Source organism: Protopterus annectens, chromosome 6.part0 (assembly GCF_019279795.1).
Source record: "Protopterus annectens isolate FY-2018-M chromosome 6.part0, PAN1.0, whole genome shotgun sequence".
Taxonomy (NCBI): domain Eukaryota; kingdom Metazoa; phylum Chordata; order Ceratodontiformes; family Protopteridae; genus Protopterus; species Protopterus annectens.
This window is the reverse complement of record NC_056737.1, coordinates 460,684,844-460,698,993: the sequence shown is the minus strand read 5'-3', so window position 1 is coordinate 460,698,993 and position 14,150 is coordinate 460,684,844.

The following is a 14,150-nucleotide window of genomic DNA, read 5'->3' as shown; positions in this document are numbered from 1 at the left end:
ATAGCGACATAGAAAGGGCAAATCATTTTCCCTGTTATAAAAACACAAAGGCATATATTCCAGGGTATCTGGAAGTGTTTTGTAACTCTGAGGAAGTCCTTTTGTGTTAATATGGACTAAAGCACTTGGTTGCTTTAATGAAGTGACTGACATTTCTGATGGACCGATTTTTTTATTTTGTTTTAATTAAGAAAACAATAGCTTTGTAGTGTCTTAAAAGCGAAACAGATTCTTATCATATATATTTTACTACTCAGCGACAGATTGTTCCTGGTAAAACTCTGCAGACTCTTGCTATACCCACTCCATTTGTCCTCTCTATCGCTCGGGCTTCATACGCTCCCCTATCCTACCCCCCCATTTCCACTAACTTCCTCTTAACTCTAAATTTATATCACACTAACCACTCCCACTTCTTGCCACTCTACCTAATTTACCTATCCCAAATTCTTACCAACATACCCCATCTATCTACTAACAGAAATACTTTAGTCACATTTTCACCACTAACAAAGTCAATCTTCTCCCTCCTCACTACATCTCCTCCCATACCTCCCACACAGCTCTCCCTATTCTTACCACATGCTTCTTCCCAATCTGCTCACCCTAACTCCTCTGTACACATTTTCATACCTCACAGATTTCCACTCCAACCAATCCCTCCAATTTCATTACTTACTCAAACCAACACTCATAAAACCACAACTCTACCATCTACCCTCACACTACAACTCCAAATCTGTACAAAATCACTACTATGCATTTTTTTTAATTTCTCCAAATTATTTGGATTTCTCATAACATGACGGGAATGGAACTCATTCCTAAGTCAAGTATGATTAAACTTCATAATGTTTCAACCTTTGATGTCAGCCAGAGGTGCTCTTCACAGCTCCCACATTCTACCTCCTGCAATTCATATGGAGTTACATGCATTAGTAACATATTTAAATACGACTGTAGATTCTTTTTTATAAGACCTGTTGCTCTTACTATTGGAATTGTGGAGTATCTTCTTCCACATTGCTCTAGTTTCTGCCTGCAAATCCTGATATTTTATGACTGTCTCTCTCTGTATGCAAGATACTGTTGTCACTGGATGTAGCGATGTCAAAGATCAATGCTACTTTTGTCTTCTTTTCATGGACCACTACATCTGGTTTTCTTGCATCTATCTTTTGAACTGTTGGTAATGGGTGATCCGATGTGATGTAGACCATCATTTTCTATGATGCTCTGTGGCTCATATTTCCAGCGTTTTTCAGCTACTTCAGTATTATAATGTTTTCACAATCCCCAGTGCAACAGTCTTGCCACATTATTATGCCATTCAGTGTACAGTCCTTCTGACAATATGTCACAACCACCAAGGTGTGCAACTGTTTCCAATTCTGTTTTACAAAACCTACATTTGTCTGTTTCTCCCACATGTTCAATGGAGCTTCTAAACCAACGTGCATGTAGTCAACTATCTTGAGCGGCCAATATTAACCTTTCATCTTTTGGCTTGAATTTACCTCTCCTCAACCATTCCTGTGCTTGATCCTGAACAACATGAGTTTGCTCCATGAGTTTCCTATACCTGCAACTATATTTATGCATTTTCCACATTTCTTGCATTCTCACCCGATCCTTTACCTTATACTCTTTCTTTTGTTTTTTGGCACATTCAGTTGCTGCCTGATTTTTATCTCCTTTTGGTTTGATTTCCATTCCCGCTTGATGCGATATGCTTCTGCTAGACTAAGAAGTGAAGTCATCTTAGGTTTATTCTCCTCATGTTTCAAAACTTGCACTATGCTTGGGTCTTGTGAGGTCAGCAAATATGTATGCAGTCCAACAACTGCAGATCTGTACATGTAATCAATTTCAAGGAAGCCCATACCTCCTTCAGAACAGGAAATATATAATCATGGTATGCACTGATTTTTAGAAATCATTTGGTAAGCATGAAGCACCCTTCTTGTTTTCCTGTCTAATCTATTCAACACCTTGTAGGACCAGTCAGTCACTCAAAAACTGTAAGTTAGGGCAGGAACAGCAAATTGGTTTATAGCTTGAACTTTGTTACTAGATATCAACGCTGTTTTCAGGATTAATTTAAGCCTTCTAAAATATTCCTAATTGAGTTTTATTCATAATTTGTTAATGTTTTATTGTTGATCCTTCATCAATTCCCAAATATTTATACACTCCTTGCTCAAGTTCTTTTGTACCACATTATTGTCCCAAACTGATGTTTTCTTGGTGCTGCAGCTTTATGCTTTAAAGGTTGCTTCTGCACATTTATCAAGACCAAATTACATTCTTATATCATCAAAAGTTTTGTCTACTTGCAGTTGTGGTTTCAGTTCCTCACCTGATGAGCTATACACTTTTAAATCATCAATAAAGAGAAGATGAAAAGTCTTTACATGTTTTTGCTTTCTGGGAGCCAAATTATAGTCATGACCTAATCTATTAAGCAAACAGCTTAATGGGTTAAGGGCAAGGCAAAAGAGCAAGGGTGACAGAGTGTCACCCTGGAATATCTCCTTTGGATTTTTATCCCTGGAATAATAATTTGTCCTTTATCATGGTTTAACTGCAAAGTAGTTTACCACTGTTTCATGGTCACTGTGATACAGTTTACCAGTGTAGGGTGTATATTATATATTTTAATTGCTCTTTTATCTATGAATGTGGGATACTGTCAAATGTTTTTTTTTTTTTGTAGTCTATCCATGCCATGCTTTAATTCTTCCCCTTTTTACAGTTCTCTACTCTGACTTTAACAAATGATCCTTTGTTCCATATGACTTATTTTATTAACCTTTTGTTCTGTTACCATAATTGAGTTTTCTTCTAAATGACTATAACCTCTGTCGTCTTCACTTCCAGAGTAGTTTATATATCGTCAGAAGGCAAGCTATTGGTCTATAACTTTTAGGGTCACTTGCAGGTTCACTATTATGTAGGAGTATTGTTCTTCCCACTGTAAACCAGGGCCAGTGTCTGTTCAGGGTGTACATATAAATAGTTCTTCCTCATGGTTAAATCTTCGTGCAAAGATGTTAATACGTTTAGCCAGAAATTAGATACTGCATCTGGGCCTGGGGTTTTCTAGTTAGAGACTTTTCTTAACTTTGTTACAGTCTCTCTGGTCGTCACTTCATCCCATTTCATATCCTGTACATTTGAATTTCTTATTCTTTCTTTTACTTTTTCGATCTATTTAGCATCTTTGTTATGTTCCTGAGGATTTTCATAAATACGTCTCCAAAATGTATCCAGTTCTTCTTTTTTTGGTGGTCTTTCAATTCCTTTTACCTTGTTTTCCACTTCCCTATAAAACTTTTTGGGGTTATTGCTTATTTTTTATTATTTTTTTATTTTACATTTGTTGACCGGGCTAGTCTAACTGGATATATGTCCATTTTCAGTAGAGGCCCAGGGAGATAAGCTCCAAACAGTTCAAATAAAGCTCACATCCACAGAAGTACATATTTAAAATGCAAATACATTCACTGTAAAGGAAAAAAAACTTTTAAGTGGTCACACATTTATAAAGTACAAAAAATGCAAAATATTTGACTAGACTTAGTACAATTACTAATGAAGTTACAATTAAATGTTCAGAAAGAATAATAGCTAAAAAAGTACAGTATAAATGTAGATACGAAAGGAAGATAAAAAGAAAGTAAAATGGAGTAGCAGTTGAGTAATACATCTAGTAGTAAAACATCACTTTTTTGAGAATACAGTAATAAGTAAGACTATGATGGAGAGGTAGAAAAGTAGTTGTTAAGATGAAATTATTGCAGAGATGAGAAGATAAGGCTGACTCAAGTAACAAGAGCATGTTGGTCAGTCAGGTTTGGTACAGGGGCACATCCAATGTGTTTTGAGGAAGAGCTTAAGTTTATTTTTAAACAGAGTAATGAGGGAAGTGTGGGAAATTTCGGCGGAAGTAGATTCCAGGTTTTTCCAACAGTATTAGAGAAGAGTACTTTTCCTTTATATTTATCTGTGTATCTTTTAACTTTTTCTGCCTGTGCTATGTTTAGTTTATTTGCGATAGTGCATGATAAAGCCTGGTCTATTATAATATTATGCATTGCTTTTATTACATCTATCCTTGAGTAATTTTGTTGCTCTGTTCCCTCTTTTATACTCTAACAGTGACACTTTTTGTCTTAATTGCTTTATAGTTGTTGCTATTCGATACTTCTATGATGGTATTTGATTTCTCCCCATCATCTCTCTTACTACCCTGTGTTCTTGTGGTAGGACTTTATCTGTTATTAATTTGGCTGCACAGCAATGTATCCTATTTACTTCTGTTATATTGCATGAATCTCTATGGACAGTCCTAATTACAGTCTTCATTTGTTTTATCAAACTTCTAAATTTTGGGTTTTATTGACATTCTGCAGTCTATTTCTTTCATTGATCTTAACACGTCTATCCATCTCTATTAAATCAAGTAACTCTTCTCTTAGATCATTTTCTTCTAAACTGAGGGTACATTCTTTGTTTGCCATTTCCTGCAGGCATTCTGTAGAAAGTTCCAGAGCTTCTTCAGTTTCACCCTGTGTCATCCACTGCTCTTTCATATGGGAACTCACTGGCCTATCACTCCACAGCATCGACTGTGTCAGAGTTGCCACAGTTTCCTGTTTTTTCCCTTGCTGTATTGCTCCAACTGAACCTTTACACTGGTTTCCTATGGAAGGTTCCAAAGTATCTTCATGTGTCAACTGATTAGATGCTTCTTGCTCCACTGGCTTCTCCTCAATTTAGATGTCACTTGCTCTATCCTGTTGTGTTGTTACTGGAGTTAAATTTTTTTCACTAAATCCTTCACTTTGCAAGTACTTTGTAACCTCAGTTTCTATTTCTTTATCTTATCCATTACTAATCCTCTTTTTTAGTATTCCTCTTTGTTTTCTTATGTTTTGTACTGTAAGATTTTCCATATCTGGATACCTTTGCCTGTATTTCTCTTCAAATATCTTTGGTGCTGCTCTTTTTGCACTGATTAGTTTTGCTTTCTCCTTTGCATAAATACTGCACCATATTAAATCTCTTTTTCTTTCCCATGTCCATATTTCCTCTTCAGATGTCTCCTGCTCCTCTTGTTTCTCCTTACTTTGGGGACTAGGTGTTCCATCATGCTGTGATATGACCTATGTTAGACTTTCTACACCGAATACTTCACTTCACAAATATTCCATAACTTCAGCTGCTATTTTTTTTAACTTCTGCTTGAGTAATCTTCTGTTCAACATTCTCTCTTTTGATCTTATTTTTTTTATTGTGAAATTTTCCATATCTGGATACCTTTGCCTATATTTCCTTTCAAATATATTTGGGGCTGCTTTTTTGTGTTGATTAATTTGGCTCTATCCTTTGCATAAATATTGCACCATATCAGATCTCTCTTTCTTTCTCATGTCCATATTTATTTTTTATACTTTTCAAACATCTCTAAATTTTGTTCTTTAAGTTTTTGTACTTCCTCAGTCACTTCTTTTTCCAAACTGCACAAGGTTTCTTGGTCTATATCATGTTTTTCAACGATCTGCTGTATTAATGAATACAAATTTTTATTTGAAGCATCTTGACAGTTTTTCTTGTGGAAGTATTTTTCTTTCATCTAATTTTTCTCTTAATCTTTTCATATATCTTTGGCCTGGAAATCCTTGTCTTCTTGCATAATAGTAACAATACATAACTTATTTCTTATCCTCAATAGTCCACTCTATTGTCTGTATGGCTCTTTTTTGGCCCATCAGTTTTTGTGATATTTTGTGGACTTCTACTTCCTAATACAATGGGGGGGGGGAGGCATCTTTGCTCTGGGCCTGGCCTAACCCCATTGTAGAATATTTCCATATCTTGAGGATTCTACAATGTTATTTTTTCCAGTCCTGGTACCAGTGCACGTACCAGTATTGGGCATGTTTTTATCATGGGACTTGTGCACCCAGCTATCTTCTTCATATTTTAACCTACTTCTATCCATGATATAAGCTATATAAAATACAGTCTACATATCAGAATTGTCTTGGTGAGATTTTGTGAAAAACAGGATTCACCTTATGAAGGTACTCACCAAGACTTGAGGATGTGTGTGAGAGAGAGACACAGAGGATGAATTCAGTTCCAGCAATACAGCTCTCCTTTTGCTGATTTTATCATCTCTCCATTCGGACCCTTTATCAACTCTCCATTTGGACTAGATTCAGATTATGCATCTACAGTATATATAATCAACTATGAACACTAAAACCCTAACCTTGAAAAACTAACTGCAAAACAGAAATACAAAATACAAACTTTTCTCTGCCTAAATTCCTAAAGACACTCAATCTTAGTAGTGACATTTATCCCAAATCGGGACTTGGGACACAGCCACAATGCTTGCACATCTCAGCAGCAACATATCCTTCCCAAAACAAATTCATAGCTTCTCTATCATAATAAGAACATGAAAAGCATTAGTAAAAAATTATCTGACTTGCATGCATACCAATGCCCTGATATACTTATAGCAGCAGAAAACTGGTGAAGCCTACAATTAAAAATGAAGAAATCCTCCCTCCAGCATATATTCTTAGAAATGTTTGGGAACAAAGTGGGAGCAGTGGCAGTCTTATATTCAAACTATCTCCTTATCACCAACAAAATTCCACAATTTAACAATGTTGAACTCAATCTCCTACCTAAAATTACATACACACAAAACTGTTATAAGAAAACATACATCTGGAAAGTGTCATACTAGATAACCTAAATGTAAATTGGAAGCTCATATCTTCTAGTACCCAAAATTGCTCCATAAATCTGTACAATTTTTCCCAATTAATCTCACTGTGATAAATTGAGATGCTGCCAGCCCAGCTAGCTGGAATTTTGTAAATTATGTCACTTGAAAATATTAATATGATTTATACAGAAATGTGACACTGCCAGCCCAGCTAGATATAATTTTTGTAAATAATTCTATATCATTTGTGAATAGCAATATGATTTTTATGCTTGCCTTAAAAATGTAAGAAAACTATATGTTCTGTACTGAGCTTCAAGGCTGTAACCACAGTGCACCCTGCTGGAAAGAGCAGAAATGTGTATAACTATATGCCAATGCAAATGTACGTTTTCATAGCAGAAGTTAGAATATACAGAGTTAACTTGGAAAACTCTAAGAAAATAAGTTGATAAGTAAAGAGTTTTACGATGTGTTATAAAGTTAGTTTATCCCAGCTAAGAGACAGGATGTCTAGGCTAGGGGTTTCTTTCAATTGTCTGGAAACAGAGGTAATTACAGGTTTCCAAGGTAATTGTTTTACGACTTTCAGTTTCAGGCAAGCTTCTAAGAGAGAACTGCCAGCTTCTGAGAGGTAAGTATTTTTAACAGAAACATGTTAAATTTTAAGTTCCTGCTAGTCTGGGAACTTAGACAGAGGTGACAAGAATGATGTAATCTGAGATGATTCAGCAGTAATGTGTATTATTAATTTAAGAACGATCTCAGAGAGAAAGTCTGGGCATTTTGTATCTTATTCTGGATCTGTAAACATCTCACTAGCACTTGTCCTTGCTCTGTAAGCAAGTTATTTAGGTACAGTGACTTCTCTTAGAGACAGACAGGAATACAGTAATATTAGTCTAGATGTTTTCTGTATTTATGTGAGACTGTTCTGCAATGTTGTTTTAAAATATTTCCTGTGATTCTGAACTCTTATTGTCACTGTGTTGAGTTAACAAGTATTGTCTTGTGCTTTTATTATTCATTACTATTTTTAACCTTTTAATTTGGCTGGTTTGTGTAGAGATATTTAAGTTCTTAGCGTACTTGCATGTATTTGATGACACTGTATAGGCCACTTCTAAATAGCCTTAGCCTTGGACACACTTACCATCTGGATAACAGTAACATTGCACAGTAGAATTGGACACCTTTTGGTAAGGGCCTTTATAGTAGCTGATGAGGGTGGTTGGTGGCAGGTGGTACTACTGTATAGTCTGGCCAGAAGGGGGCACAGCTAGAGGACCTGTGCTAGCCTTCCCCAGGAGTGTTTGTATATAAATCAAATTTCAAAGTGTATGTGTGTCACCTACCTGGGCAGGGACACAAAGCACTGTTTGGACAGAGAGAATGCTGGAGGTTTTGGCTTGACCACTCGGCTGAGATCTTAACCCTACAGCTATGCCAGTGGGGAGTCTTACTGGGGATCTGGACAGCGAAGGAGAAACCAGCTCCATACTGACTGTGATCTGTGTGCTCTTAAAGGAAATTGTACTTTACTGTATGTGTACTTGTCATCCTTCCAATGTGCATGCCCCTCACTGGTGTTACTGGTGAGGATTGAGGATCCTTGATTACTGGGCCAGTGCATGGCATCACACTCACCACCTACAAGATGAGACAGAAGCACCAATTAAGAATAGGTCCTAGACTGGGTAGTAACTACTGCCCCATATAGCAATGCCTCATTTGTCTGTATTGCTGACACTTTCAGTGACCATCTCTCCTAACATTCACTGTGAGACAAAACAATCATGTTCTTAAACAGCTACATTACATCCAAGTCCAGAACCTTGTAGTTTTCAACAGACACCTTTACCACCAATCTAAGGTTCTTTAACTGGAACATCCTAAATGCCCTAATCCTTAGATAATGAGGAAAATAGTAGAATGCTATTAAAGGTAGTCCACACAATAAAACTCAAGAAGAAACGAGAGGACGTACCACCATGGACTTCATCTAAAAACCAAGGCTTTAATAAAAACTGTTAAAATCCTTCCAAAAATGACAAGAGAACAAGTAAAGGAATTCTTCCAAGCAAGCAGATGAATGAATGGACAAGTGCTTTCGGACTTGGCCTTCTTCATATCCAGCAGATGAACTAATGGATAAGCACTTTCGGACTTGGCCTTCTTCAGATCCTCTTGTAATTTTTGAAAGGATTTTAACGTTTTCTATTAAAGCCTTGGTTTTAGCTGAAGTCCATGGTGGTATGTCCTCTCATTTCTTCTCAATCCTTAGATGATGCAGTCTCCTTATTCAGTATGTTCTTAAACATACTTAGTGCCATGTTCTTAAACATACTTAACGCTACTATGTACAAAACACATAAAATCAGCTCATGTTACTAAGAGACAAGTCTTGGAAAAATGATCAGATAACAGAACTAATGCCAACTTCCAAAACTACAGATACTTCAGGAACAGCACTAAATACCACATAAAAGCAAATAAAAAATAATATTTTACTAACCTAGATCAAAATAATTCAAAAAAATCCTAAACAATGATGGTCTTCTGTACAAACTCTCCTACACCCTGGCCATTCAAATACACCAACACCATCAATAAATAATGCCCCCAAAACTATCTAATACCAATGCAACAATTTTATTATTATAGTTCGTTCTTTAATTAAAAAAAAAAAAAAAAACCTCACCCCTTATTATTCCCACTCAAGCAACCTCTCAGTCTTCTCTATTATTTTCCAATCAGTCTTTAGTTCAGTCTTTAGAAAGCACCTGTATAACTTAAAGGCTGCTACTCTAGCTGCTGACAACCTCCCAGCAGAATACATAAAGAAGTCAGCAGACATATTAGCCTACCCAGTCTCCATCTCAGTAAACTGATCCACTACAGGAAATCATGCCCCAGCCATAGGGAAAAAAAATCTTACATCACACCTCTCCACAAAGGAAAGTCCATGAATTATCCAACTATCATCCTATTGCTATATTACTTCTCTTATTGAAAATCCTAGAAAAGTGCATACACACATAACCTCTACGACACATTACAGACAATAAGCTCCTCTCCCCAACCCGACACAGCTTCCTCTCTAACCATAGCACCACTACTGCACTCTGAACTCTTACTCATTTGTCTCTCCCACTCTTCACTTTCCTGGTATCACACTTACCCCAACAAGCTGTTAAATGGCAGACAAAATTCTCATCTTTCCTACTTGTCTCTGCTGGAGTTCTCCAGGACTCCATACTTCTTCCACTAGTATTCACCATGCTCATAAAATGACCTCCAAACTGAATATAACCATGCCTCCCAGTACAATATGCTGGCAATTCAGCTCTCATCTGACAAGCCATTACCCTATCAAAACACCAAGAAATTACCCAAGCATCATTCTCTTCAACTGTACCCTGGCTTACAAAAGTAATTTGCTCCTAATCCCCCAAAACGCAAGTTAATTATTTTCACACCCAGACAACAATCTCAAAAGAAACAAGAATTTACAATCTTTTATGTCAACAATACCACAATTTTAACAGTACCTAAAATTAAACTTCTTGCAGTTAACCTGGATGGGAACGTAAAACATGACCAATACATACAACAAGCCATCGAAAAGACACATCAAAAGTTGGATGTACTACACAGGGCAAAACCTTAGGTTACAGAAGCTGACAGAAAACTCCTTGCATCCACATAGGTCCTCCCAACTCACCTTTATGCTGCACCAGTACCTGTAAACCTACAGACTACTCAAAAACTAAAACTAGAAGAATGCTACAACATCACCTCTCTAACAAACTTCTTTCCTCTCTTCCCACTGGTTCAATTTAATATTTTAATAACAAATTAATCTTCTGACCTTATCTTCTACACCAACCTTCACGGAATGCAAATATAATTTTGTATCTGTTGTACTTGCAGTTTTTCCTATTTGCTCTGCCTAGATGAATGCAATACAATATTGCTATTTGCTGCTTTATATACTCCTCTTCTATATTACATAATGAAGCTCCCATACTGCATGTAACTTTACAGATTCTGCTTGAAATTTATCTACTGCTCTATGCGACAAACTGAATATCACTTATCTCTTAATTTTTTCCTGAGAAGCTGTTCCCTTATGCCGCTACTGTGCTCAGATGGAGTCTCCTGGACAACAAAAGCAATAAATAACATAATAAAATAAATAAAACAATGGAAAGACATATGTATGGCTTCCAAGTATGCAACAACGTCCAGCAGGTTTATAATTTTTGCTTGGAAGTGTTTGCACAGGTATTTTTATACCCTAAGCAGGTTTCAAAAAATGGAAGTGTGACAGAGACGAAATATGTAACTGAGAACATGTGTTTTGGGATTGTTAAGAGAGTTTCCAACAGAGTACTTGGTTAGAAATATTGTGGCTGTAACTGCGGAAATTACTCTTTTGAGCTGGGACATAGGATCTGAATTGCCTAAACGTAGTAAGGCCTTATTAAGTTTAATTCAGTTGGCTGCCAAAAAAGTAATCATTAGGAAATAAAAATTAAAATCTAAAAAAAATGTATATGAAGTACTGAATATTGTAAAAGCAATAAAAAACTGGAAGTGGGATATTCAGAAAAGGGAAGGAGCAAATTACACAGAAATGCAGAATAATGTTCAGGGGGAGGAGTAAGGTTTAAGGAAAAGCAGCGATTTACCTGCCTTTCTAAGCTAGTACAGTCCAGTTTTCAGGTTAGTGTTGAATTCAGGGCTGTGTCACAAATCTCTGTGTTTGCCCATACCTTACTTGGACAGAAGGATGTTTCTCTATTCACCTGTGAGAGAGGGGAGCTTTGAGCAACGTATCTGTACCTGGAGGAGTGGTTTCAGCCCAGAAATTAGTAGTTTATTGGCCATTTTGGGCTAATTTCTCTCTCTTTCATTTCCCTGCTATAAAAACCACATTTGCCCGGTTCTGCGTGCTGGGTAGCTAGGGTATAACTATTCCCAGCTCCACAAAATCTCCTCTTCAATTTTTCCCTTGGAACTAGACAAACTTTCAACTTAAGCACTCAAGCCATTCATTTCTCAGCCCAGCACTTACTCAAAACTCATAGCAAACAGTTATAATCCCTAGCACTAGACCCCCCTGTACAGAAGGACAAGGCTCTCTATTCGACCTTACCAACCATTCAATAAAACAGTTCACTATACCTATCCAGGCATGTCCAAATGGCAGTTTCAGGTGTACTCCCCAGTCCAACTGGTGAATCTGGGCATTTTGAGGCAATGTTACAACTGCCTCATGTACACAGACAACCCTCTCCTCCTACCACCAAACACTAATACATGCGAGAGATGCAGTTATACAGCCACACTGGAGGCTAAGCTCTCTCAACCCAAGACTGGATCAGACAGTCAAGAGGAGAAGGGAAATACTGGCATCACACCACCAATCTCACACAGACCCATTAAACCAGCACCGGCAAAAAACACACAAATATACAAAAACATACTCGGAGGCTCTAAATAAAAATCTGCAAAAGCAACAAAGACCTCCAAAGCAGACATCCAAGCAACCTCCACCGCCCCCCCACAAACCACGAAACACATACTTCACAAAACCAGTGTGCCATGCAATCACTGCCCTTAAGGCAAAATAACAACCAACATACTAGTAATAGGTGACTCTATAGTCAGGCATACTGACATCCCACTCACTAGGATGAATAAGGAGAAGGTTATTGTTAGCTGCCTGTCGGGTGCCAGGATCCGCCAAATAACACAAGCACTCAGTTCACTCCAGAACAAGTACAAACACAACTCTGTCATTGTCCATGTTGGTGTGAATGACCTGAGCTGTACCTCCCTGGACTACATGAAAAGAGACATGGAAGAGCTCTCTGATCATGTAGCCCAGGCCGGTATGACCCTGACCCTGAGTAGCATCCTGCCCTCACTTAGAATGATACCACGGTATAAAGAAAAAAATGATCAATTTCAACAACTGGCTAAGTTTCTGGTGTCATTCAAAGGGGATCCATTGTCTGTCCGCCTGGGATGACATGCTCGACAAGCCACTCTGCTTCGCTAGAGATTTCTTGCACCTGTCACCATTAAGCTTTTGAATACTGGCCAAGGCTCTTGCCACCCCCGTAGTGCCTTTTTTTTAGGCAAGGCTCAAAAGACAAACCCACCGCCGTAAATAGCACAAGCAACAAATATCTGAGGGTAATGCTACTCAATGCCAGAAGTCTAAACCTCAAAATGCATGCACTCGAGGCACTCCTCGGTATGGAAAAAATCAATATATGTGTAGTAACAGAAACCTGGTTTAAGGCTCCAGAGAGCATCCCAGCACTACCAGGCTACAACTCATACCATACATTTCAGCCTCAAAAGGCGGGGGAGTATCTATATTCATCAAGGATACCCACACCTCCAGATTAGTGGCACAACACGATGCATCAGAGATCATCCAAGTGCAACTAACAACGGGCAAAACTGCATTTCAAATTGTAGCTTGCTACAGATCAGCCACCATGTCCCAGGACCCCCATTCCACATTTCTGGAAATACTGGAAAACATAAAGGTCCTACCAAACACCCTAATATTGAGTGATTGCAACTACTCAAACATTAACTGGGAGAATTACTCAAGTACTAACTCCTTTGCCCAACATTTCCTAGAATTTATAAACTCAAACGCCCTGGATCAACTGGTCAACACTCCCACCAGAGGTGACAACATACTGGACCTGGTCATCACCAACATGGGCGACCGGTGTTCCATACCAGAGGTCAACCCCTCGCTGGTTAAGAGAAGTTGAGAGTTGAGGGAGCTAGGTCTAACTCTAAACTGGTTACAAGTGGTGTCCCCAGGGTTCAGTCCTAGGACCCCTCCTGTTCGACATATACTTCTCAGAGGTACAGGCAAGTATAGGAGGACTATGGCTGACCAAGTTCGCAGATGACTGCAAAATAGGGGCTATAACTGACTCTCCGTCTGACAAACATCCTCCAAAAGGGTCTCACTGAGACAGATACCTGGTCAAGCTAAATGCCAAAAAGTGCATAATCATCCCCTTTGGAAAAAACAAAGTACCCAGAAACTACCACATAGATGGTAGTCCCCTAAATACGGAAAACGTAATAAGGGATCTGGGGACCCAAGTAGATAGTAATCTACCCTTTGACAATCACATTGCCAAAGTAGTTAGAAAATCCTTCTATGCGGCCCAACTAATCACAAAAGGGTTTACATCCAGATCAAAAGAGGTCATTGTGCCCCTCTACTCATCAGACCCATCATAGAGTACAATGCCCCATTTGGGATGTACCTTACAAGACACCTGCAACAGCTGGAAAGTCCACAGAAGTACCTCACCAAGAGGATCACTGGCCTCAAACAGATGCCCTATGC